The 25,400-nt window shown below is 39.2% G+C and overlaps 1 protein-coding gene across 1 annotated transcript in view; it reads right to left on the bottom strand.

Annotated features, from left to right (window-relative positions):
- Positions 1–2,625: 2,625 nt before the first annotated feature.
- PAPOLA (poly(A) polymerase alpha) overlaps positions 2,626–25,400 on the bottom strand; it is a 69,858-nt gene continuing 47,083 nt past the window's right edge. Inside the window, exon 13 of the transcript XR_007766583.1 lies at positions 2,626–2,636. The gene's annotated coding sequence lies outside the window, so the exon portion shown is untranslated. The remainder of the gene's footprint in view (positions 2,637–25,400) is intronic.

The following is a 25,400-nucleotide window of genomic DNA, read 5'->3' as shown; positions in this document are numbered from 1 at the left end:
CAGGATTTTCTGTGGTACTGCACAGAGGGACACTAAACAATTGGGCGATGAGGATAGGACAAGCTTAGACCAAATACTCCTCACCAAGTTGTGCAACTGCTGTCTGAAAGCCTGTGGAAAGTCACCCCCTCCTACAAGCTGACCTCTCACACCTCCAAACTGCCTTTTTCAAGCAGCATTATGGGCATCTTTTTCTTTCCAGGCAATAGATTTTCATCTTTAACACATCTTCATTTTTCTGGCACAGCAGGAACTGTACTTGGAGGAATGGTCCAAAGAAGGGACACCACTTCTCAACCCTTTTTTTCTAAAGGGAAACCTCCTATCTGGTTACTATTGTCAGTAATCACCACTGGCAGTTACAGACTGGAGAACTTGGACAGATTTTCCCTCTCTTCTCTCTAGGCTCCAGTTCTAGCTCCTTTTGATAATCTTCCCCAAAGCTGTTAGGACAAATGATTCCAGCTTTATCTACATTCCCTCATATTAAATGAGCTAATTTGTGTGTTGTAGAGTCACTGAGTAGATTAAACAAAGCCACTCGGCTGAAGATACAGTGCAGTACTCCAGATTTTTCAGGCTAACCATTTCTTCTGAAAAATAATTCAACAGGATTTGGACTGAGATCTGGATTAACTGAATTAAGATAATTCCAGCTCCCAAGGGCTGGCTGGGACGTTTCCTTTTCTCTTCAGGTATAAGAAAAAGAGAGTGTTAAAAAGAAAATGTAAGAAAATTGTGATTCTAGATATAGTACACGGAGGGAAGGGCAACAGATAGGGCAGGTAAAATGACTATTAACTTCTACCTGCTGGTCTGTACACCAGCTTTAGACTTAGCTGAGAGAACAATTAGCAACATAAACCTTGGCTAAGAGGGCAATACACTCCACAATGCTCAGCAAATAGCAGACTTCAAATTCCCACATTTCTAATGGCCAGGAGCAGTGTGAAAAAAACACAAGCAATCTCTGGAGCAGCAGGTCTCCTATTACACCTGTGTGCTAGCTGCAACCACCTTTCCCAGGGCTGCAGTATGCATCCTAGGTCCATACACCTGTTTGCTGCAGCTTTTTCCTGGGGCTGACCCCACACTTCCAGTGTCACCTTACTAATTCACCTGGCTGTGTCCAACCAGTCTCTGTCTTGGCCAAATGACCAGCACAGTCCCTCACGACGGAGCACACTTTGCTCTCCTTTTGCTTGCGTCCACAGAGCCTCACAAATCTTAACAGAGAGGAATTAATATCTAGACAGTAGCTGTTTGTATATGTGTCAGCACAGACTGCCCTGGCTGTGTCTGGAATTTGGTTTAAAGTCGGGTAACCAGAAGCTAACTTCATCAGTGAGAAGGCAGGACATGAGGAACAGTATCTGAACAAACAAAATTATCTAGTATCATTCCTTGTGCTACAGGATAGCACTTCTAGATAATGCTAAGGAAGTTGAACCCAGCTCATTTTCGGCTTCCCACCTTTAATTCCGTTAGTAAAGTAGTGAAACAAAAGACCGTGTGGCCTTCTTTCTCAGCTACACTGAATATTTCATGTTTTTCTAGAGGAATTTGTTTTAAAGTAATTCGGTTTGATTTTATTTCCACTGATGGCTGGTTCCAGATCTCTGCTGCATAATGATGCACTCCTGGCTCTCCGTCTCACCTGTGGCTTTATGACTCAGGGCTCCCTAGCCTAGATTTCTCTTTCCTGCTGCCACAAAGGGCAGGCATCCTTCGCCAAGACTAGGACAAGTCTAAAAAGAGACCAATTCTTTTCTACACAGGTAGTTCAAACAAGTGGGTTAAGATTTAATCACAGCAACAGCCAAGTATATTTTATGTATTTACTCCTGCAAGTTTACTTTAGAGCCAGAAGCAACAAAGAAGCTGCTTCTCATCAATAAAAATGCATTCACTTCCACCTCCCCCAAATGCTTTTTTCTCAGATTTAGCAATTAATCCAGTGCTCACTTGGATAAGGTCCCAGTTGATCCAGTAGCCACTGGCTCATCGCTATCAAGCTGCCACTCTAGACAAGTCATACCTATCTGCAAATAGACATAAATGTAGTAACCAAAAGCTTGCTATAGCGGTCAGCCAGCATTCACAGTGTGCAAGAAGCAGGCTAGGGCAGCTGATCAAAGTAAATCACTAAGCATAACTGATCAATCTCCTAAAGTCCTGAATGACAACAGCTAGTAATATGAGAATCATGGGAAAGGAATCCAAGCAATGTCTAAAAGCGGTGGCAGAATGCAGCATTGCATTACTTGCCCCATTACATTGTCCAAGTGTAGGTTGGTGGGATTTTTTACAATAACAGATGACATAAAAATTGCACCTTTAGCCAAGGATCCCAAACCACGTTCAGTAAACTGATGTTTAATTTTAAATACATATGATTCACCCATCACTGAAATGAAGTTGTTAATGCTGTTGAAGATCTGCAACGTTCAAACAAGGCAAACGAACATGATATAGCAACATACCACAGAAGACAAGGAATACTACATGCAGTTAGGAAAACAGGAGAAAGTTTTAGATATGCTGAACATAATTACCTAAATTGGCGGCTAGTAGGAGGACACAGCAAATGCCTCCATTCTTACAAGTAATACCATAAGATGTCAGTGCTAAAGACACTGGCTGTGCCTCACACAGAAGCCAGCCACAGAGTCCTTTCTGTGATGGGGGAGAATTAGCAGCTTCTGGATGGGAAGAATGCCCTTGTTAAGCACCAAAACCAGCGTGTATTTTCCCTGGGAGCCTCATTCTGCCTGGCTACAGGGATGTGACCAGGTCACAGCCTGAGGCAGTGTCACGGCACCAGCCAATTCCAGCTGAGATTCCCTGTGCTACGAATGCTCTGCCCTGCTGTTGTTGATTATAATCTTTATATCATGGAGAAAATACGCATACATTCTTCATATTTGGAGGCATTAATTCTAAAATGAGTCATCAAATAGTTACGGGCAAAATGAAAATTTTCAGAGCCAGCAACCCGGAAGGTGTAAAAGAAACCCGTATGCTACTCTTGCTGTTATTTATTTTTAGAGACCACTTTTGAGCAAAGTTCTTTCATGACATTTCATAATCAGGACCTCTGTGCCAGCATTCACACTCTCGCTTCCAAGCCACAAGGTCCTAGATTCATCTTGCATCAGACATCGGCTCACATCCAGCACTGACACTGCAATGAAATATTAGAGAATTGCTGTACTCACCTTCACAGGGACAACCTGAGGGCATACTAAACCTCCTCCAAACATCAGAAATACTGACTTTTTCTCTGCAGAAGAGGACACCTAACTCCAAGTCCTGCTGCTCTGAGGGTACCTTGATAACTTTGGGTAGGGGGACACAGCAAGGCTCTCTGTGGCTAGGAGAGATACAGGTATAGCAGCTCCAGCTAAGTTAATTTTTTTCCTTCCTCACTGCTAACTTAGTGGAAGAGAAGGAAGCTGGGAAAGGGCACGGATAAGCCTGGCTTTCTCTCCCTGCTGACCAGCTGCTCACATGGGGACCAGTGCTTGAAGCCCAGCTGGTTCCCTTCCCTTGAAGCCCAGCTGCTGGTGAGACCAAGCAGCACCTGGGGCCTTTTGTCTCTCAAGCTTCATGGTGGCCAGCACAGACCTGTCCCTGAGCCCTGGTGCTTCCCACCCAGCTTGTGTACTGCTGGGAGTAGCAGGACAGGTGCCTGCATGCCTTTGGCTGCACCAAGGACACGGACGTGCCTGCACAGACCTCAGCGCACCTCCTTCCCTCCCCGCTTTGGTGAAGCTTGCGGAGACTTGAAGGTTATTGCTATTAAACTTTGTTTCCCAGTCAAAAAGGTGAATTTCAGCTCCCTGCCTCACAGCCTCTCCCCCTTCACCCAACTATCCTGCACCTCCAGAATGGGTGACTAACATCCCCTAACACAAGCAAAGTTAAGTTGACAGAGAGGCCCTAAGGAACTGCTCAAATCAGTCCTGGCCAGTCTGAGAGGCTGTTCTTGATATGCAGGCTTTAACTCGAAATCCTTTTCTCTGATACGTGCCCTACGTCTCCACTTAAATGTGACTATGACAGTGTTATTTCAGTAATGTCAGTGCCCTGAGCCTTCTGGTAGTTATTTTGCAGAAAGTGCTCTCTTATACTTTTACAAATATATACATGTGTATATATCTAATATGTCCACTTTGTCCCAGTGTTAAACAGAGAAACTTTTGAAACGAAGCTCTAATGACATGGCTGTGCGAGGCACAAAAAATCAGACCCTCAATTCATATGCTAACATTTGTATCTGTAACTACAGCCATTTGGAAGTAACAACCCACCCACCCAGTACCATAGTTTTTTCATGTCGGTAAAGACTCCCAGTAACCTCATTTACGTCGATTTTTCTTTTACTGCCTCTCTCAACCCTCCTTAGTATCCACATGTGACCTTGCATCATGCCATTCAGATGCACCCATTTCCCCTCTGTAATGTTCTAATGTCTAGAGCAATCACTAGAAACCTTTAAGTTGTTGTGCACAAAAAGAAGTCCTTTGCCAAAGGCTTTCTTATGCCTTTACTCTTCAGTGGGTTTCCCTTAGCTCAAGAAAGTGAGTTTGCTTTCAGTAGTACGTATATTCCTGGCAAAGCTCTGTTTTCTGTGCTTTGCTGAACTCCTGAACACAGATGTCCCATTTGTGTTTCATTAGTACATCAGCCTCTCTGAGGCTTTCGACCTCTGCACTAGGCAATAATTACCTGGCGCAGACCCATTCCCTCGCCAGCTGGCCTGGGAGCTGCTCTGCTCAGACCAGGGCTCTCTCTGCTGTCAGCCCTTTCCAGTCAACTGGACAGCTCAATCAGCAGAAAATATCAAATATGGTTGTTGTTTAAGCTCAGCCAGCATTATTTCTGCTTGATCTGACAACGCCTCTCCAAAGAAAGATTATGCTTCCCAAGGTCTAGACATGAGACGGAAGAGTTAAGATGTCTGACAGGGTTTGTTGAGTTTAGAAGCTCTTTGCAAGCAGTTTGGGCTGATCATGTTCTTCCCTTACTGCAAGAGGTGTTGTAGACATCTCCCTCTCTCAGGCCCAATGACTATTCAATTATTTGTACAAAGTGGAACAGCTCCGAGGAGAGTGAGAGAGGGCGGCCAAGACTGACTGTAGTCCTGGGCTGAGGGGGCTTGCCTGGGATGTAAATAGGCAAACGCCTCTGATGATTGTTCCAAATTTGTGTCCCCTCCCACATGTGCATTCAGGGTGGTGGGAATGATTTCGCTTTTACAGATTTCAAGAGAGATGCAGATTTGCCTCAAAGCAGAAATTAAAATCTTGGAGTTGCTCCCGAGCAATCCTTGCCTGCTGCACCAGAAACCACACACTGGAGCAAAGGGAAACCCTGTGCCCAAACCAGAGCACCTCTGGCCTCCCCGCCATGTTTACAGCACGGTGGCCCTCGCTTTAGGTGTTCTGCTATCTGTACCAAGGGACCTTGTAGGAGTTAAGGTTGAGGATCATTTTTTATGCAACAGTCGTCATGTTTTCTGAAGCAGGGTAGTGTAGATTAAATAGAGACAGGAACAGATGAAAAGATGGACTATGTGACCCAGAGTCCCAGGCAAATCTACATTCCCAAGGTATCTTTTCAGCACATTTTAGAGAATATGAGACTGAGCAGCATCCAAAGACAGAATATGAACCATGGGTAAAAGGGGAAAAGATAAACAAGAAAAAAAGCAGTGGTGCTGACTGATGACTCAGGTCAAAGAGTGCAGTCAGGCACGTCTCCAATACAGTTGGAGGAAATAACGAGGCATGGTACTTCCTAACTTCCATGACAGCAGCACTGCAAGAGGAGTTTCTGGATGAGCTGAAGAGTTCTGGGGAATTCCTACTTCTTGTTTCACTCAGCAGATCCACTGCAATCCATAGGAGCAAAGGAAGGTTTCACGGATTCAAAGATAACTGCTAAAAGAAGGCAAAAAACATAGCTCACGATGATGATCCAACAGGAGAGAGGTATTGGAGACCAGTTGGTTATGTGACTTCCTACAGACCTTCTGCTGAGGGTACTGTTTTCAGTAGGTAATGCAACAGACTTTGAAGGAGATTTTACTTCAGATAAAGAAGCAGGAACTATCACCTTGCTTAGAGTCCGCTGTGGACTCTAATAATAAAAAGAGATGGGAGCATTCTGAAACAAAAGGTGAATCCTTTATTTACAGGAACATATGGTCATTGTGTGTCTATTCTCAAAAGCAGAAAGGTAGAAATAAGCCAGAGGAACAAGAAGGTAGAGTGAGTGATGGATAACGTGATCTAGTGGGCCTAATTGAAAAATGGTAGAGTGAGATTTATAATTGAAATACTGATATTGATGAGTTCAATCTATACAGGATAAGAACAACAATAATATTTAGCAATGATGCAGCACTTTTAATCTTTGGAGCTCATTAACTAATTAATCTTCACAACACCCCTGAGAGGCAGGTAAGTATTATTATTATTAGCCCATAAGAAAGATAAATCCACGATAGAAGCAGAGGAAGGTGGAATTAAGAGCTAGAAGTGACTTTGTAATAGGGAGGAGGGTGGAAAATAACTCCCTTGTTCAGTCACAGCAAGGGGCAATTCCATTACCAGAGGAAGATGGCCTGGCACAGGAAATATTCATATAGGAGATCCATCCTCTCTTCCACACCAGAGTAAAAGGCACAAAAGATGAGTCAGGAACTCAATCAGTGGAGTAAAATTCATAAAAGGAAAATAAGGTGAGTCAAAAGGCAGCAGAATGAGTTAATGCAAGCCAAGAATAGCAAAGGGCAACAAGATGCTGAAACTTTGAAACCTAATGCCAAAGGAGTGCTTTTTCATGCTAGAACTGAACTATTGGGCTGGATTTGAGTAGGAAAAATAATAATAATAAGGACTGTGTTTGTAGACGGTGAAGAATTAGCAAAGGCCTTGTTGATAAAGCTAGCGATAAAACACAGGAACTTGGCTATGCTGAATGGTAGGCTGGCAGCAGGCTCAGATCACAGAAATCCCACATATTAAAATGAGATAATTCTTGACATTTAATTCTCTTATTCTCTCCTCTTATGTGCGAGAGAAAACAGAAATATTGAAGGGAAAAAAAATAGGAAGCAGGCATAACAGTAATCTTCCAAAGAAGGTAGGAGCTCATGTGGGTAAGATTGGGAGGAAGAGCCGTGTAAAAAACTATTTGAGAGTTGTCTTGATTTTTGTGTCTTGCACTGAAGGCCTTATATTTTAGAAGTCAGACCATGCACAGATTCAGTTGGAAATAACAAAATTGTGCAATGCACAGAAATATTGCCTGAAATCTTTCTAATTTGGGCAGTTTAAAAAAAAAATCACAAAATTGTTTGGCCAATTTGAAGAGGCTGCCCATATTATTCTCTGCACTTCCCTGTCAGTGAACTGGAGATAGTTCCAAGTTTAACATGAAATTTAACTTTATGTGTAACTACAATGTTACTATATGCCTGCAAATTACCAGTCATATTTTTTTTTAAACACAGAGATTCTCAAACTTACAAATGAGTATTTGCTCAGGCCAGGATCTCTATTATGAATAACAAACCAGGGGGCTTAAAGACTGACAGATGACCATAGGGATAAGAGGAAATCTAAAGAGATAATAACTGCTCTCTACGAAGCATGGCAGTGTTTAGTCTGTAAGTCAAAATGAACTATGTTATTCCTGAAGTTTTTCTTCCAAAGCAGGAAAAAAGGCTGGCCATGGTGAGGAAGGCCAGTGGCACAATTAACTACGGAGATAGTTAGGGGAGGAGAGACCTGGGAGGCTGCAGGTTCTCCTTCACACAGATATCAGGACTTGACTTTTACACATCCTTTTGATACGTTTCCCGTTTTAACGTAGGTAAAGCCTTATATTTGTTTTTTTGAGAATATGGTTAAAAAAAGAAAAAAAAATTTTGCTTTTTTTTTCCCTCAGCGAAAATCTTCTGCATATTTAATTGACATGCAAAAATTATTTCTCGCCACCCTTCTTCCTGCACACAGGGCTGACCTGAGAATTTGGGAGAAAGCAAACCTTTCCCTGGGACACATCCCAAAGCAAAAGGCCTGTTTTGGACCAAAGGCACAGATAGCCTTTCAGCAGCCTGCTGGTAAAGGGAAGCACAGCAATTTTTTCGTTTAGATCTTAGAATTTATCTCTTGCACTCCTTTAGCTTTTCCTAATTTTTGGAAGGAAAAAGTGAGAGATACTGTTTTGTTTTGAAATGGCAGGTGAGGAACTTTCTTCCCTGCATCCCTGTACATGAGAAGAACCACAGCTAGGGCCTGCAATTAGAGGCTTGCATGAAAGCTGGAGCTGTTTGCACCTTAAAGATGTGCCACCAAGATGCACACAGTGTTTTTTCCAATCCACGTATTTTCATGGCTGTATCAGAGATGCTACAAACGTTGACACATGCCTTATGCAGCGATACTACAACTTCACACTGAGTCTGGTCATCCAAGGTGAGAAGCAGCACTCCTGCCCTAGAAATTGTGCTGTTTTAAAGGTTCATGAAGCACTCGCCACTGGCTGCTTCCCCTGGTTGGGTCATGGTTCTGCCCTTGTTTCTTTGAAAAAAGAAAAAAGTTTAAAAGAACTTTTGTATTGTTCCTTGTAAGAGCTGAACTCAGGAAATGAATCCATCACAAGGAGCACTTCGGCACCCTCACTACTGGGCTGATCCCAGAAGCGTGCGCAGTTGCCTTTTCGGTCGCATGCTGTACCGTGACACCTGCATAGCATCTGGAATGGGTTACTGATATAAAAAGTAGCTATGCACTAGTAGCACATGCAGAATATGTAATTTCCACAAAGCACACTTTTAAAGGGGGAAAAAAAGGCAAAATACGCTCTCCTGTGTGCATTAGGTATGGCCCTCAGTGGGGCATGGTTTGTTCATTCCTGCACCAAGGACAGGAAAGAAATCTTTCTGCCTTATTCTAGAATTTCCATGCTTCTTACTCGTTATGAGAAAGACTTTTGATTTAATAAGCTGCTTCCCCTCTGCAAAAGAAATCACTCTTCTAAAGAAGGAGGAGTGGGGGAGGCATTTTTTGTGCTTTTTATTGAGTGAGCCACATGTAGGAAGATCTGAATAATCTTTGGGAAAAAAAAAAAAAACAGGACATGAATTTCAGAGCATGTGCTTTTGTGTTATTCAATATGACTGATAGGGAAGGATAAGGTTGAAGTTCAAGGCAAGTATGGAAGTGTAATTTCTCTCTGCACAGTCACAAATAAAATGAGTCTCAGCTCTACAGGATTAAATTAATTAAAGATGGATCTTGTGCTTGATGCTAGTTCGATAGAACTAGAGTTTGTAGTGGTTGTATCATGAACATAAGTGGATATCTCTAGTGGCTAGCTAGTATTTTCTTTATACTCATGAGTGTTTACTATGGCACACGAATGCTAACCGGTTTTATCACACAGTCATTATCATATCTTCTTCCCTTTCTCTCTACTATTCAGGTGTTGCTGCTACAAAGTGATTTCATATCAATTAGGAATTCCATTTCCTTCAAGGGGCTACTGAAGGAACAGCCACCTGTAATGCATGCTGTTAAACTTCAGCTGCTCTGTGTCTTCACAAGATCAGGTTTTTTAAAATCCATGTCCAAAATTGCAAGCGTTACCTAAGTATTTTTTTCCTATTAAAAAAACAAAAATAAAAGAAAAAAAAGAAGTATACGTTGTACCTGGTTGTGTCTCTGGAAAATTTAGTTCTTATGACACACAATATATGTTGCAAGAGAAATCTTCTAAAGGTGACTTTAAAGATAAAAAGAAAAGTTGAAAATATGTCAGATTTTTCATGCAGCGTAAAAGTCAAACAATAGCAAACAAGTACTATGAAGTTTCTGTGTTGCTGTTGAAAACAAAGGCATTTCATTAAGCGCACTCTAAAGATGACAGCTTCTTATCTCGGGGACAGCGATAAAAAACTCAACCAAAACAAAGAACTTTCAACCTGTTTTTAGCGGGGGAGCTCTAGTTCCTGTGTAATTTTATGGAAGAAAAGATTTTTTTCCCCTCACATACATGAAATAATATATTTGAGACCAAGAGTTTCGGTTGTACCTTCACACCAGTTCCTAAGTAACATTAAGGGGATCTGGCATTTGGGAGGTTAATTTTCTTATCAAAACTATACAAAATCCTAATTTTGCAGAGTAGCAATTTGGAAAAAAAATCAGCAATGGGAAAAATGTTGGTTATGCAGCACTAGACATTCAGTACTCAGGGGATCAATTATAAAAACACTCATTCAGCTATTTCTATTCAAATGAACACCTGAAGAGGAGGTCTCAATGGTTTTAAAAGTGTGTGGATATTACTGGATAAATGTTAGTCCAATAAAAGAGATCATCATCTGCTATTTGTGTGCATTTAAGTTGACACTAAAAAGATCTTTGTGGAATATTGCTGCTTCTTTTTCTTTTTGTGTGTGTGCATCTTTTATCTCATATTCCCTTAACACTTTGTGAACTGAAGAAAATAGACCAAATGAGCTGTTCTTTAAGATTAAAGGGGCAGCATTTAGTTGAACACACCTGAATGTGGAAGGAGTCTATTTTCCTCACACTTATGAATATGTAATGATGTGCTTGGAGGCACAGTCACGAACCCCTAATAAGAATTCACGAGTCTGTGTTTGAAAACAGGCATTTGCATTTGCCCTCTGGTCACAGTACATGGGTCATTCTTATTCAAAAATTTATTTACTTTATTTTTCTATTCCCCCTCCCTTTCCTTCCCACCTCAAAATATTTTCTCATTTCTAGGTTTTGTTTTGAGAAAAATTAAAAAGGGAGGGCTAAATCCCTCCAGAACATTCAGGATTCAATTAGAGTGAGCTTATTCAGGGATATATACATTTATTTGTGCAAGTGAAAAACTCCATTGTCTGATTTGAGGAAAGAGTATTTTTCAATCTCACGAACACATTTGCTTTACCAAAAGCATTTGTCAGGATTTGAGAAGAAACAAAAAATTCCTACATAGGTGCGTAACACAACATTTTTAAAAGTGAAAATTGAGAATAAAATAATAAAGTGATCTAGATTAGGGCTATACTTTATAAAATTGCATAAATACTTAGGAAAAGCTACCGCCAAGAAAAAAACAACAAAGCATCATAAACGTTAATATAGTGAGCTAATCAGTGTCATGTACCAGACTACCAGCTTTGAAGGCATAGTATCCAGGTGGGGAAAAACAGGCTGTGGAGATTGGTACTTAATGAGAATATTGCATTTCTCTTAAAATTTCTTGTTTAAAAAGCTGTTGGGGAGCTACTCCAAAATACACTCAGAATCATATTTTTTGCTCACTTTCTAAACAGTATGTTGTAGTTTCAAATTAGGCACAGGGGAAGATTTTGCTAAGATTTTTTAAATCCCTTTTTTCAGTTCTTTTTCATTCTCTCTTTTTTCTTCAAAAAAGAGCAAAGAAAAAAAAAGAGAAAAGAAAGAAGTGAAAAAGAGAGAGAGTAAACTTGCAGCACTTTATTCATTATCTGAATAACAATCATGGAAGAATCAGGCCTGTTTTCTCCCCCTGCCCCCCCCCCGGAAAAGCCAGAGACTATTTAAAACAAACAAACAAACAAACAAACAAAAAACCACAAATAAACCCAAGCAAATTCATTTGCAGAGAATGGAATTACTGAGCTACTGCAAATTACCGTAAACAATTTCAGATGCTCGCTATCAAATCCCCATGTTAACGCTTATACATTCTACAGCTGTATTAAAGATTTCATCATCACTTTGCTAAGGGTCAGTGGAAGTTAAACACCCATCCCAAAGCATGGGAGGATTTCAAAACATTCAGACTAAAAGTTGTAAGTCTAATTCGTAGAGATGTTTGAGCTTATTGTAAAGATACTGAGATAGTTCTTGGTGGGGTGTATACACGCACAGATATACACCTAAAGTATAGATACCCCCTCAGTACATACACAAGCACACATGCGCACACAGACACACTCACAGGGCTTGAATTGATTACAGTTTACTACACATTTTCTAGATTTTACATTACTATACGTGTGACTTTGGTAGGAAAAAGAGAGTCTATTGTGACAGCAGTAGTCAAAGAGCAAACCATTATTTTAGATCTAACAGTGACACCTGCAGTTGAGCCCCACACACTAACACGCAAACGTCTCATTTAGAAAAACATATCCATATTTTTGAATCGTACATATCTCCTGCTTAATTATCCTCATGTACCTCAAATTTGCCTCTCCCATTGGCAGCACAATCAGCTTCCACACCAGCATGAATCAGCTTTTCCTCTTATAAAGCAAACAGCCTGCCATAAAGTATATAAATAGCGCAGAAAAGCTTTCTTGAGCTGCTTGGTGGGAGTCGAGCTGCCCATGCATATACATACACACAGATCTCTCCTCCACCAGCAGGCATTTCAGAAGAACCACCTGCATGTCTGAAAGGCTCATCTCCACGTTTCAAAGATTTAATCACTTTTCTGTTAATTGCAATATAAAGCGTTACATTTGGTATGAATAAGGACTAGATAACCCGACGATTTTGATGAATCCCCTTTGTTTTCACTGCTCCCTCCTTGGTTTTGGTTACCAGCTGGTGAGTGTTAGCAATGTGGTCATTCTGTTCCCCTTCTTTCCCAGACAGTCCAGGAGTTTTCACTGTTTCCCCATTATTTAAAGCACTTAGGTTTTTTGTTTTGGTTTTGGGGTTTTTTTTAAGAAAAACAATGTTGTGCTTTGATTACTGCTCTGAAGGCTACTTTTAGAGGCCTGACTCTCCAGTTAAAGTAAATAATATGTGAAAGTCTATATTTCATTTTTCCTGTTCGCTGTTCTCAAAACTTACTGTTTATTCAGCTTGCTCCCATATACTAGAAAACAAGCTCCACTTTCTCTCTTAAAAGCAGAAACTGCAACTAAAACATAAATCTTACTTTGCTGTAAGATGATTTTTTTTTATCACCAATTCTTTTGACCCACTTCAACTACAACATTTTCTAACCAAGATCAGTACTCGTATTTCACCCAAGCACAATATGAATTTGGATTTAATTTACAGCTCTTGGAGCTACTTCTTTCGTCATGTAAGCATCTAGAACCTCACGTATAAACGTGTGTTCACATGAACAAAAAGATTTCTTTATAACTTTTGTCAATATTCTGCTGATTGCTAGTTCAGGAGCAGATGTGCTATGCTTAATGGTGCATATACAAGAAGCATTCTCTAATACCTAAGTGAACTTCTTATCTCTAAATATATACAGGATAAGCCATCTAAACTCAATGTAGCAACTATGCTATTAAATCTACCAGAACCAAACAGTGAAAGAATATTGTTAAAGCCAAGCACCTGTTAGCAAAAAACGAAGAATCCTACTAAAACAAAACACTGCTAACCATAGATCAAAATAAATCAGATATAGTTCTGCATAGATTAATTTCTATTATCAGTGCATCTTGAATCCCCACGTCTTCATTTCACAAGTGCACACACGCAGTTTTAAACTCCTCTGGTTTTGTTAGCGCCACACTCTGTCAGTCACAATTCGCTGCAGAGAAATGAATTGTCATCAGATCAGACTTTTTAACTGCATATGAATGCAGATGGATCCATTATGGGATGTAAGAGAAGTGCACAAAAAAAAAGAAGGTAGTGTCATCTGCAGGTTGGATTACAGAACCTGGAAGCGTAGCTTGTGGTGCAGAGGTTCCTGCTGCATCGCCAATTCCCTTTGTGACCCTGGTACGCAGTTTGGTGCAGCACCTGAATATCTTCATTTATGAAATGAGAGCATTTTCACCTTCATTCACAGCCAGACTCTCGGGCCTAGGCCATCAGCTCCTCAGCAATGATCCCTCCTGTCCCTGAACCGTGCAGAGGAGAAGGCAGGGGATGCTGGGGGGCAAACGGGAAGAACGCCTGTTTATCCCTCAGCTGTCCCTGGCGCAGGTCCCCGCGAGGGGCTCAGCGGCAGGCCATTGCCTCCCTGTTCACCCCCTGGGACTGGAACAGCCCTTCAGGTGAATCCGTAGAGCCACGTGCAAGTTATTGCAGTCCTGAAACTGTGGCTCCCACAGCAGGGGCTGGGCAGCGGATACCCAAATTTGCTGTACAAATGACCTCTTCCAGCTTAATCTATGGGTTTAATCTATGGGCAAACTCCCCCAGCCTAACAGGTCAAAGGAGAACATTTCCTTCCCTATATTCCTTCTTTCACCTCTTTTTATTTGTATTGGAGCAGGGTATCACAGGACCACAGCAATGAGAAGCCAGTTTCTTTTTTCCTTGGAAGAAGTGCTGAAACTTGGTGCAAGCTGTAACATCTCACAACCACTCATCACCTATAACTACTGGAAAACAAACATTGCCTTCACTGCAGCCACCAAATGCATCTGCATTTAATAATTACCTGACCAAAAAAAACCTGGACAGATCTTTTTTATTTCCACACAAGTGTTTCTTAAAATAGTTGCCTATCTGCGAACATGATAAAAGCAAGTAAGTATACAGGGGTCAAGAAGGGGCAAGTTACACTCAGGCCCACAAAACAGATGACTCCTGATGTTACCTGCCTGGCGGATGTTACCTGCTATGGTGGGTAAAACTCCACCGTAGTCCAGAGGGTTCTCTTCTACTTCCCCTGCACTCCCCTGCCCCCTCTTATTTCTCCTCCCCTCAGCACAAAGATCACCCAGTACCAGTTGTATACCAGGGATCCTAAAAACCCACTTTATTCAACCTCTAGGATCAAAAAGTAGCATTAAAGAACTTTTAGGTTTACAGAGTTTGGTCTAAAATATAACAAAATCCCAAGCAAAATTGCTGACCACCTTCTCAGAGACAGTTGCATGTAGAAGAAGAGAATCGCAGCTCAGTACAAGAGGAGGGCTCCAGTTTGGGACCAGAGAAGAGGATGGAAAGTTGCCGCAGAGGTGCATTTTCAAGATGCATTTTGTGGCATCTGCCTATGTTTTCCTCAGCTTGTGCTCATGTTATTGTCTTATTACCTTGGGAGAAGTGTTACAAAATCACCACATTAAAAAAAAAAAAAAAAAAAAAAAAGGAAAGAAAAAACCCAAGGAAAAATATAATTTTAAAAGAAAAGGCTATGCATATGCAAAGTTGATTCAAATGCTTTCAGATTGCACCATAGAAAAGCTGTGGCCTAGTTTTTGAAATACATATTTCACTTTATTTTGCACACAGCTGGGTTTATATTGGCACTCACACTAATATGCAAAATGCAGTATCTTGTATTCATGAATGACTCTTTATAAAATGCCAGGAGGGCACCTGCTTTCTTTTCTTTAAGTCTATATCATGACAAAGAAGAAGCCTGTATTAATGGCCAACTTCCAGCTCTGACCACAGCCTGGAGGGATTTATGCCAGCTGTACACAGGTTTGGAAGTAAACAACATGCCCCGGTCAAAAGGAGTTTCTTACACTCCACGGAAAGAGACTGCTAATGAGATGCAACGTACTGAAGGAGGGAGTGCACATCAACACTAACTGCGTATGGAGCTGTTACAACAACGTATATGTGCTCTCAGATGCATTGCACACATCCTGGTCCTATCCAGTGTAGAAGTCCAGCATATTATATACGTCATCCAGTCCTTGTAGCGTTGCTGTAGACACACTAGCCAAACGTCTTCCCATTCCTGGTGGTTCTCAGGGCTCAGGCTCAGTGGCTGCCAGGGCACTAGGCAAACTAATTAAAGGTACCCCGGCCAGTTGTAGATGGTGGGATTTCTTTTTTTTTTTTTTAAAAAAGATATATCATATCTTAGTGGTTTAGAAGGCAGGCAATTGAAATGACTCCGCATCTTAAGAAGTTGCTTTGTCTACCATCCAAATCTGACAGGATCTGTGTACATTGAACTTCAGATCATGATGCAAAACTCATCTCTCTCTCTCAGGATTTTCCCCCAAAAATCAGAACAACAAACATGACACAGCTTGATAGAGAAAGATTTTTCTTTAATGTAGAGTTGATTAAACATGTACTCAAGAAAAAAATGTTTCTAAATGAGATATGAACAACAAACATTAGATGAATCTCACAGTCATTTGTGCAGATACTTAGAACTTCAAATAGGAATTTTTAAAATTAGACTGATGTATACTCATTATGTGGGCATGTTGAAAAAAAATTAGAAATTCAGCTCTAGCCTATGAACTGGAGTTGATCAAAACTGTAGTACAATCTTCCTACATTAAATTTATTCAACTTTTCTACACTCTGCAACATTGTTCCTGCAATGTGCTTTCTGGTTCTGATTTGGATTAATTCTTTTTTTCTGACTAAACAACGGCACCACAATCATCTCAGTGTGCACTTCTGAGGTAAGCAAGATACTGTAAGGTCAAATCAGCCTCAGTTTGATCAGGATGTTATTGAGCTGATAGCTTTCCATCATTACTGCACTGCATTTCATGTACCATTTGATTGCCAGACTAGAAATGGCTGTGTTTCACTGGGTATCAACGTACATATTTTGCCAAATGTAAAAGAAACTGAAAAGTAATGGACATGATATAGATATAATAGAACAAGCATGTGTACAATATTACCTCAAGTCCCCTAACCAAACCTTCAAGAAAATTAAAATATATGAAGATAGAACTGTATTTGTGATCAGTTCTTCGAAAAGTAATAATCTTTCTTCCATTTCCCAACTCCAGAGTTAAGCTATGTCCTTATTCCTGCATCAGGAATAGGCAGAACCAAAAAGCAAGAGAATCATCAACTGGAAAACAAAACAGTTGTTAAACTGAGCTGTGTTCATACATTTACCTTTGTCTCCCAACTCCCTGCAGCAGCCTACAAAATGCGTACCACAAAATGCTTTGCCACTTCCATCAAGAATGAGAACAATTAGAGGTGTTTATTCCTGGACCAGTATGCTGCATATAAAGTATAAGTCTTCCTGCAGACGTTAATTTGTAACTTCTTGGAGGTCTCCCTCTGAAAGATGCAGTTTGCACTGCAAGATGCGAGTTTAGCAACACAGCATCTGCAGCAGTCTGCTCAGAAACACAGCAGGATAGGAGGAGATTGTTAACTAGTTCTTAGTCTAATAAAGATATTTGATGCAGAAAGCAAAATTTTATTCATCAATCAAGTTATCATTGAACTAACTAGCAGCATTACCTATTTTACTAGTAGCAAGAAGAATCAACACCAGAGGCGAGTTTGATACTGTCACATCCTAAAAGGACTCCAAAACATTTTATGCACTACAAGAACTATGAGAAATAGTCATCCTGCTTTTCTTAAGGCAAGGCCAATGTCCTGCGTGAAGGTAAATGCTTTCACATGATGTACTATTTTATACATACGCACTTTTCACATACTGTAAACAGCAAGCCAGATTTCTCCATTTTGCAGCTTCGCAGCAAAAGTAGGTATGTGCCTTCTGTATTCATGTGACAAGGTAGATCTAATAAAGTTCTGATGACAAACAAAATCATATCACAGATACTAAGCTTAAGGTCCTCTAAGATCTATCTCCATTTTTCTTTATTTCCTCATCCCTACTCTATATTCCTGCTAATCCCATTCCTGATATGGAATATTTTTAAAGTACTGGATAGCCTCTTCTTGGATGCAGATAAGTAAACCATGAAGAGACATGGTTTACACATCTTAAGAGACATCAGGTAAAAACAGGAACTATTAAGCAAACAGAAATACAGTTTTGATTCATGACTTTTAATTAATTCTTTCACTAGGCTGGTTGCACGAAGCAGATGTTATTTTTGCAAAGACTAGTAACAATTCAGAATTGTAGAAAAGCTCTGGTCATTGTCAGAATACAAACTGCAATTATTTGCTGTATCCATCTTTCCCAGTGTAAAAGTTTGGTTGTCATTTGCAGTTATCTGGGAGAATCTGATTTAAACCTCGTGATTAGAAAGGGGAGTCAGGCAGCTAGTTTTCTACCTCTTAGCTCCACTGAATTACTAGGCGACCTTGGGCAAGACAACTACTCTGTATCTTCATTTACGCATCTAAACCACACCTATTGTATTTATTTAGCTCACAGGGGCATCAAGAGGCTTAATTAATGTTTGCAAAAAGCTTTGAGATCATCAGATGAAAGGTGCTTATATAAGTCCAAAATATTATAAAGTCAATGAGAAAAAAATGGATAGGTGCCAAGAGAATCCATTGGACAAACGGCTTCTCCTATCAGTATTGTCCATATTTCGGTTTCTAGTTTATCAGTGGAAATATACACGGCTGTTTAAATAAAGTCTCATGCATGTTCCACTGTGTACAGAACCAGTCACCACAGTTTGTAGATCTGAAAACAGTTAGAAAGCTGTAAAAGCACTCTTGGGAAGGCGTACGTTATATTTCGACTCCAACACAAAAGTCATCCTTTCTCCAGAGTACTTCTATACTCTATAGAAAAATCCCCAGTGGCAGTTAGCAGTACATACATGGAGTTTGATTTAATGTTTTTATATACTGTAATTTTTTGATCAATGGACACTGGGAAGCAACTTCCCTTGACTGTTTTATGAGGAAGAGCTTGAATTTAATACCTTCAAGCACATAACCACTGCCTAAATAAATAAGAAACTCCCCTCTCCCCAAGGATCCTAGTGCTATAGCATCTAGGTTACTGCTATTAACCTCTTGCCTAAGGAATTAGAAAAAACTCCAAGATCCCAAGTAAACCCTATTTCTTGGCTGCTTGGATCCCCATCAGAAGACACTGTTTTCATAATTTTCCTCCTAACCTGGTGATATGTAGTCTTGGCTTAGAATTGCTCACCGAAGTGATCTAAGATACTGCAACACTGTCCTACTTCAGGCAGGACCAGGCCAGATGAAGATGGAGTTGCTTGATTCCATGGCATATCCCCTCCCGCCCGCCCCAAAGCCTAGCACACCTTTTGTATTCATGGGTTTTAATTGCAACCTGTCTCCCAGCAACAAAGGTTTTAAGCATGCTTGTGTGGGAAGGGAAAGCGCTGTGTTGACCTGTCCAACAAAAATACACCTAAAGCAGAAGACATGAGGCCAAGCTTTAGATACTTTGAGGGGCCTTTGACAGAGACAGGCTCAGATAACAAGAGATAAAAGATGTGGATAGCAATCAAAGCATTATTGGCAAGCGTTCAGTGTAGCTGACGTTAACGTAACTCCCAATTAAGTTTACTTTTTGCTCCCTCAGTTCAGTCCTCCAGGTAGAATAAAGTAGGAAGAATTATTTCAAAATACCAGGACTACTTAGAAGAGTGCTGGAAGTAAACAATGAAAAATTGGAAGGTGTTGAGAAGATCTGAGGGAAAATGGGATCACCAAAGGGCACGTCCTATTCACTAGTATAGGAGTACAGACACTTGTTTTTGGATGAAGTCAGCCAGCCTAGAAGCAGTTATCAAAATGACAGTTACAGGGGTCCGCGTTACTTCCAGTTTTTATTCCGCAGTGTTGCACAGGCTGACCCTCAAAAGGTGGTAAACTTGAACTTCCACTATTTGCTTAGACGAACTTCTGGATAAACCAAGGTAGTGCTTCTGTGCAATGCTATGCGCACTGGAGTAGCACTGCACTGCCTTCTGCTGCTTTGTAAAAATAACGTGCTTTTCTTTCATCCAGAGCTGTCAGACATACTACATTAAAAAGGACTTTTTTTTTTTTTTGATCAACAGAAAAATAGAAGTGGTAGGTTATTTTTCCATTTACTATGTAAATTGCACTTCAAAATTAGGTTTTCCTTAAAAACATTAAAACCCTTTACACTTACCATTGTGAAGAATCTAAATGCAAACCACGAACAGACTCATACAATAATGTCTTCCCCAATTTTCAGACAAGTTTCCATATGAAAGGAACTGGAGCTTGGACAACTGGAAAAATTTGTAAGTTGTAAACAAAAGAGACGCCAGTCTTCGAACGACATCCTCACCACCTTCACTGTTTTTGTTTACAGGGTGAGATAGACTACAGATCTACATCATTAGTTTGTACTGTCAGAAGCTGAAAAGTGGTGTAGCCAAAATTTATTTTCAGATATGTTATACTTAATACACATTGTACCAACATATCAGTGAGCTACAAAGCTCGCAGACCATACATAAGCAAATGGAAAGAAGAAAACAGGATTAAATAGCTGATAATCAGAATAGCAAACAGGTATACAGCTTTTAGGATCTAAACCTCTCTGTATTTTTCCCGGGGAAAAACCACCACATGCAGGTCTGTGTGTTCATACAAAAATATTTTTTTTTAGAAAAGGCAAAATAGGACACAGTATGTCTCCAAATAAAAACAGCACCAAGTTGCACAATTTTGTTGTTTTCCTCTACTGGAAGACTGTTCTAATAGCATGTACAGGAACCTCTCCTCTTTCATGTGATGCCCTTAGAACTAATTTACAGCAGGATATAAAGATGATCTATCTGATACAAAACAGAGATTGGAAAACTAGCATATGAGTTTCAAGTGGTGTATGATTCATGCTTACAGTAGAATCCAATGGAATAATTTTAAAGCATCTTCTATAGGAAAATTCCAAGACATTCTCAAATGTTAACAGCCAGTATTTGTGAAATGTCTGATAATCACTAATCTCATTTCATATACGAGAAAGTTGAAGCAAAAAGTCAATAGCCCTGTCAAGGTCACGTATACACAAGTCAGGATTAGAATTCAGGTTTGGCTTTGCTGTGAGCCAGTCTTTCTAACAAACTGCTCCATATCATAGTGACGAGTTATAGTTGGGGTTTGTTTCCTTACACATTCTATATTATTTCTCCTCATGTAGCCACATAAAAGTGTCTTTGAAATAATTTGACTACGACCCGTTTCATTTTGAAGGAACTAAAACACTAGAATTATTTTATAACAGGAAACATCCTATCGCACCAAAATGAGCTGTTACAGCTGAAGGCGGCACTGATGACGTGCGACATTGGTGGAATGCACAGGAATGGACATTCATGCCCATAATTCTTTGAAAATTTTTGTCTGTTGTCAGGTAAGGCATGCTGCATTCAGTTTGACACATAACAGTGGGTGCTGAAAATAAAAATGAGTAATTTGAGGTAATCTAGAAATTTAACATACTAGAACATTAACTAGTAATAAAAGGTAAAGATATCTCTATTTTAAACAAAACTAGAAGCCTACTTCCATGATGAATGTTCAGATTATCCTTGAAAAACTAATGGGCCAGAAAGGAAAAATCAACACACTGCAGTGATTGCAACAACTCAAAGTGTGACTTCCATGCATTTTTTTAAAATACAGCCTGTAGTAAATCAAATGTAAAAGTATTAAGCTAAAAAAAAAAAAAAGTCCTAATGGTACTAGATCAAACTTGCTGTTTTGACTTTATCTGCAAAGACAGAGCATCTGGTGTGCTTCTAGCTAGACAGGTCCTATTCAGAGCAACACTACTGAGACTATGAACCAATTCCTACACCTTCAAAACAAACATAAACACAAGAGTGAGTTAGCTTATATCCCTACATTAAAAAAAAAAATCTTCTTAGGTTACTATAATCACAGTCAATTGACAGACTTGAGATTTGCCAGAATTCAACCTACATTTTCATAAAACAAACCTTGAATTTTTATTTTTTTTTTTTTTTTTTTTAAGTAGCCTCAGTCAAGATGCAAAATTTAAAAACTGAGAAGAAATTCCTTGTGCCTGTATCAACTACTGGAAAAATGTTACATCAATTCAACGTTTTTTTATTCACAGCAACTACTACAAAATAAGATTTCATCCCTATCTAGGTCAAAGGCTCATAGAACAGAAGCCCTTTTCTTAGTGTTTTGTTGATTTTAAGAATGAGAAAGAATACATATGTAAAAGAATGAATTTATTAATTCATTGGTAAACTACTACATTAAAAAAAAAATTAGGAAACAATGTCCTGTGGGAAATAACCCTGGAAAAAGTCTATAATAGTATTTGTACAATTTGTCCACAGAAAATGATCTACCACCACTTAAAATGCGATCAGACCAAAAGGATTGGTCTTCCTCCTGTAAATACATTCAAAAGCAAAACATTGAAGTGTGGGCTATTGAAACTGCTTTTTAAGTCATTGCTCTTGATTAGGGTTGCGAGGATCTTTTTATCTCACGACCTACGAGGACTAGATGCTACAATGAAAAAAAAAAAAAATACTCCTAGATGAGATACTGCATCTAGTGGTCAGAGCGATCATTAGGGTATAGAAAATCCACACACTGTTCTGGATGAAGATAAGAAACAGTAGGAATAATCACTAATAATTCTAATATACTGTGGGAGCAGATGGCCTAACCTATCAAATGTTTTATCAGTCTTACTGTTTTTTTACATTGTGATGGATAAAAATTATACATGATAAACTGGCTGAGACAATGAATGCTTCCATCCATCATTCTGGGCTTCTCTTATTCCAATCATGTGACTGAGTTGAATCAAGTTTATGACATCTTGGCAGGGAGATTCCTACAGAAGCGAATATCTAGGTTGAGTACGTGAATAATGCATTTATTCCCTATAAAAGCAAAAAACATTAATTTTACGAACAAGGGATCTCTATCTCACTTCACTGAACCAGACCACAATGAAATACTTTAAAAGTCCTAGCAGATCATTCACAAAAATTTCAGAACTTATCTACACTAGCCTTTATATTGCTGCTGGAACTGCATTTGCTCTCAAGAGGCCATAAAGTTTTTTAAAAATTGTGTGACAATCCTAAATAAAGGAAATCTCACTTTAAGAACACAAGCTAAAAATCTAATAGAAATCCTTCGTATAAACTGCAGACTCCTCTCCCCACGCACTGAACAGGCTTGGCACAGCGTCCAGGCATGGCCAGCTCTCTGCTGGGGGCAACACTCTTGGCTGTGAAGGCAGAGCATGCCCTCTGTCACTCATGGCGAGCAGTCCTGTCCAACTGTCTCTTTTCAACAACTTTATCATCAATCTCTTTATTAACAGCTCCACTGCAGACTGAGAACACAAACAAGGACAGTGCGCATGCCAGATTTCTGGAAGGCACACAGCATCAGACACCATACAGGGCAAGGTTTCAGTAAAGCTTAAGCAGAAGCTGTAGCGCAAAACTCTTACATGCTGTTTTAAGAAGTATCACATTTATTATGTTTACTTAAAATCAAACTTCTAATTGTGGAGAGGTGGGGGGGGAAACAACATATTCCTCAAATGTCAAGGATCCCCCCCCCCCGTCCAGTTTTATTTTCACACCATTTGAAATGCCTGATCAATGAAGGGTACGTGACCTAACATTCCATTCAAATTTAATAATTTTATCTGCTTTAGCTTAGCATATTACCCTAACTGAAGCTGACGTCACAGAAATAATCTTAGATGAACTGAAAAGTTTGAATTGATGTGTGGATTTTTAAGCATGTAAAACATTTACTTAAGTAGCCTTACTGAGGAAATTTACTTCTAAAAATACAAACATAAAATGCTTTCATAAAGTAGATGTGCTAGCTCGCAAATAAGACAGACAAAAAGACATTTGCACTTGTAAGCTGTCCAGTATCTGTGTGGGCCACAGTTATTATGGGGCAGTTTAAATGCATTGGCTATTTTCTTAAGTTAAATAAATAAATGCAGCTTTCCTTACTGAACAAGTTGGAGTTTTTATCACCTTATATCAATAGTCATTTTCTTCTTTATCCTTTCCTATTACTCACCTGGATTCTGGCTCTTATTTAAAGACAGTAATTTACTGCAAAAACCAAGCTTGATAATATCTGCATATACCATTAAACAGGTTTTTTCCAACCATTAGTATGCTGTTAAATTTGACTTTTTCTAAATTCAGTATCTTTAGAGTTTGAGGTAAAAATTTAATAAAAAGTGTGTAGGACATTGTCATTCATAGTTTATTTTAAACATTCCACTAGAATACAGAGGTCAAAAATACTGAGGTCATTAAAAAAACCAGACATGCTGAACAGGAACTGTGATCTGGTTAATTCATTAAGTGTGGGAGGAAGAAAAAAAAAACTTACCCAAAAATAGCATTCCAGAATTTAGTCAGAACAATACAAATATGCCTAAATTGTATTAAAAAACCATTAGAGTTTAAATATCCAAAAAGCAGATGGGACATCCAGCAGTGGTTCATCATATTACCTTTTTCATAAAAAAACATGCCCTCTGAAGTTTGATATCAAAGTTTGCATTCTTTTGGTGATGATAGCAGCAGCTGTTTGATGTTTTTAGATATTTCAAATTATTAGTTTGAACTTTGTAGACGTATCAAACTGCATCTGCCTCTATCAACAAATCCAAGATGGTTTGTTTCTATTGAACAGATCCTTAATTCTACTAAGATTATTAAACTAAAAATGGTTTATTACTGATATTTTTCCAATACGAACATTGAACTTTAAAAAAGTGAACCTACCAAGTACTCAGCTAATGTGTGTGTATATAGACATTTGTGAGTGTACTATCAAGACCTGCACATTTTTAAGTGACAAAATTTTTTGTAAGTATTGTGCAGTCACAATGATGCCGAAGAGATTAAGCATAGCAAAGCTACTTGACTGGTGTGTTTATAAAGTTACATAGATACCAGAATCACTTCAACATGTGAAATGCCTTTTGTACAAACGCACACAACTTCCAAAAAAATATGTATTATGAGAAAATAAACATACTCTGCTTCCTCAGTAACTACCACAGTAGTTTTTCTTGTATGTAAGAATAGATTCTGGCACAGTAATATCTAGTGTGTTCTTGCTATACTGAATTATTTTTGGTTATTCTAGAAGCGGAAGAACTGAGTTTTAACATTTACTGTTGATTAGAATTGGTTCTCTCATTAAGGTACATTTACTATCAATTGATATTCATTACTAGCCAGTTACTATATATTTGTAACAACAAGTTTAAAGATTTGCAGTTTTTTAAAAAAAAAAAAAAAAAAGAAATGCACTAAGAAATGGCATGCACGCATACTACCTACAGCAAGGAAGCACAACTTTAGCTAGAACTCATCAACTCAAATGTCTGATTCAAATCAGTATGTCTAAAGCCATCTGTTAGAACCATGGCTTATTAATGTTAATTATTTTGGCTACAACAGTAATTTTCAGCTTCTTGTTTGCAGATCCTTATGAGTCCGTGAACTTACTTCTGAAGGTTCATGACGGGTAACTCAGAAAAACAAGCCTATTGAAGCCTATTGCCAGTAGATTGAGAAACACTGAACAGAAATTTGTGTATCTACTAGCAGATTTTTATTGGTTGGAGAAAATAAAAGAGGAATTAAAGCCATAAATAACATCAGCTGTGATGAAAGGGAGATGGGGTGGGCAAGATATAAAGATGATGAATCTGTTCTAAACAAG

The sequence above is a fragment of the Gymnogyps californianus genome, chromosome 5 (assembly GCF_018139145.2).
Source record: "Gymnogyps californianus isolate 813 chromosome 5, ASM1813914v2, whole genome shotgun sequence".
Lineage (NCBI taxonomy): Eukaryota > Metazoa > Chordata > Aves > Accipitriformes > Cathartidae > Gymnogyps > Gymnogyps californianus.
The sequence above is the reverse complement of the archived record's forward strand: the minus strand, read 5'-3'. Positions and strand labels throughout refer to the sequence as shown.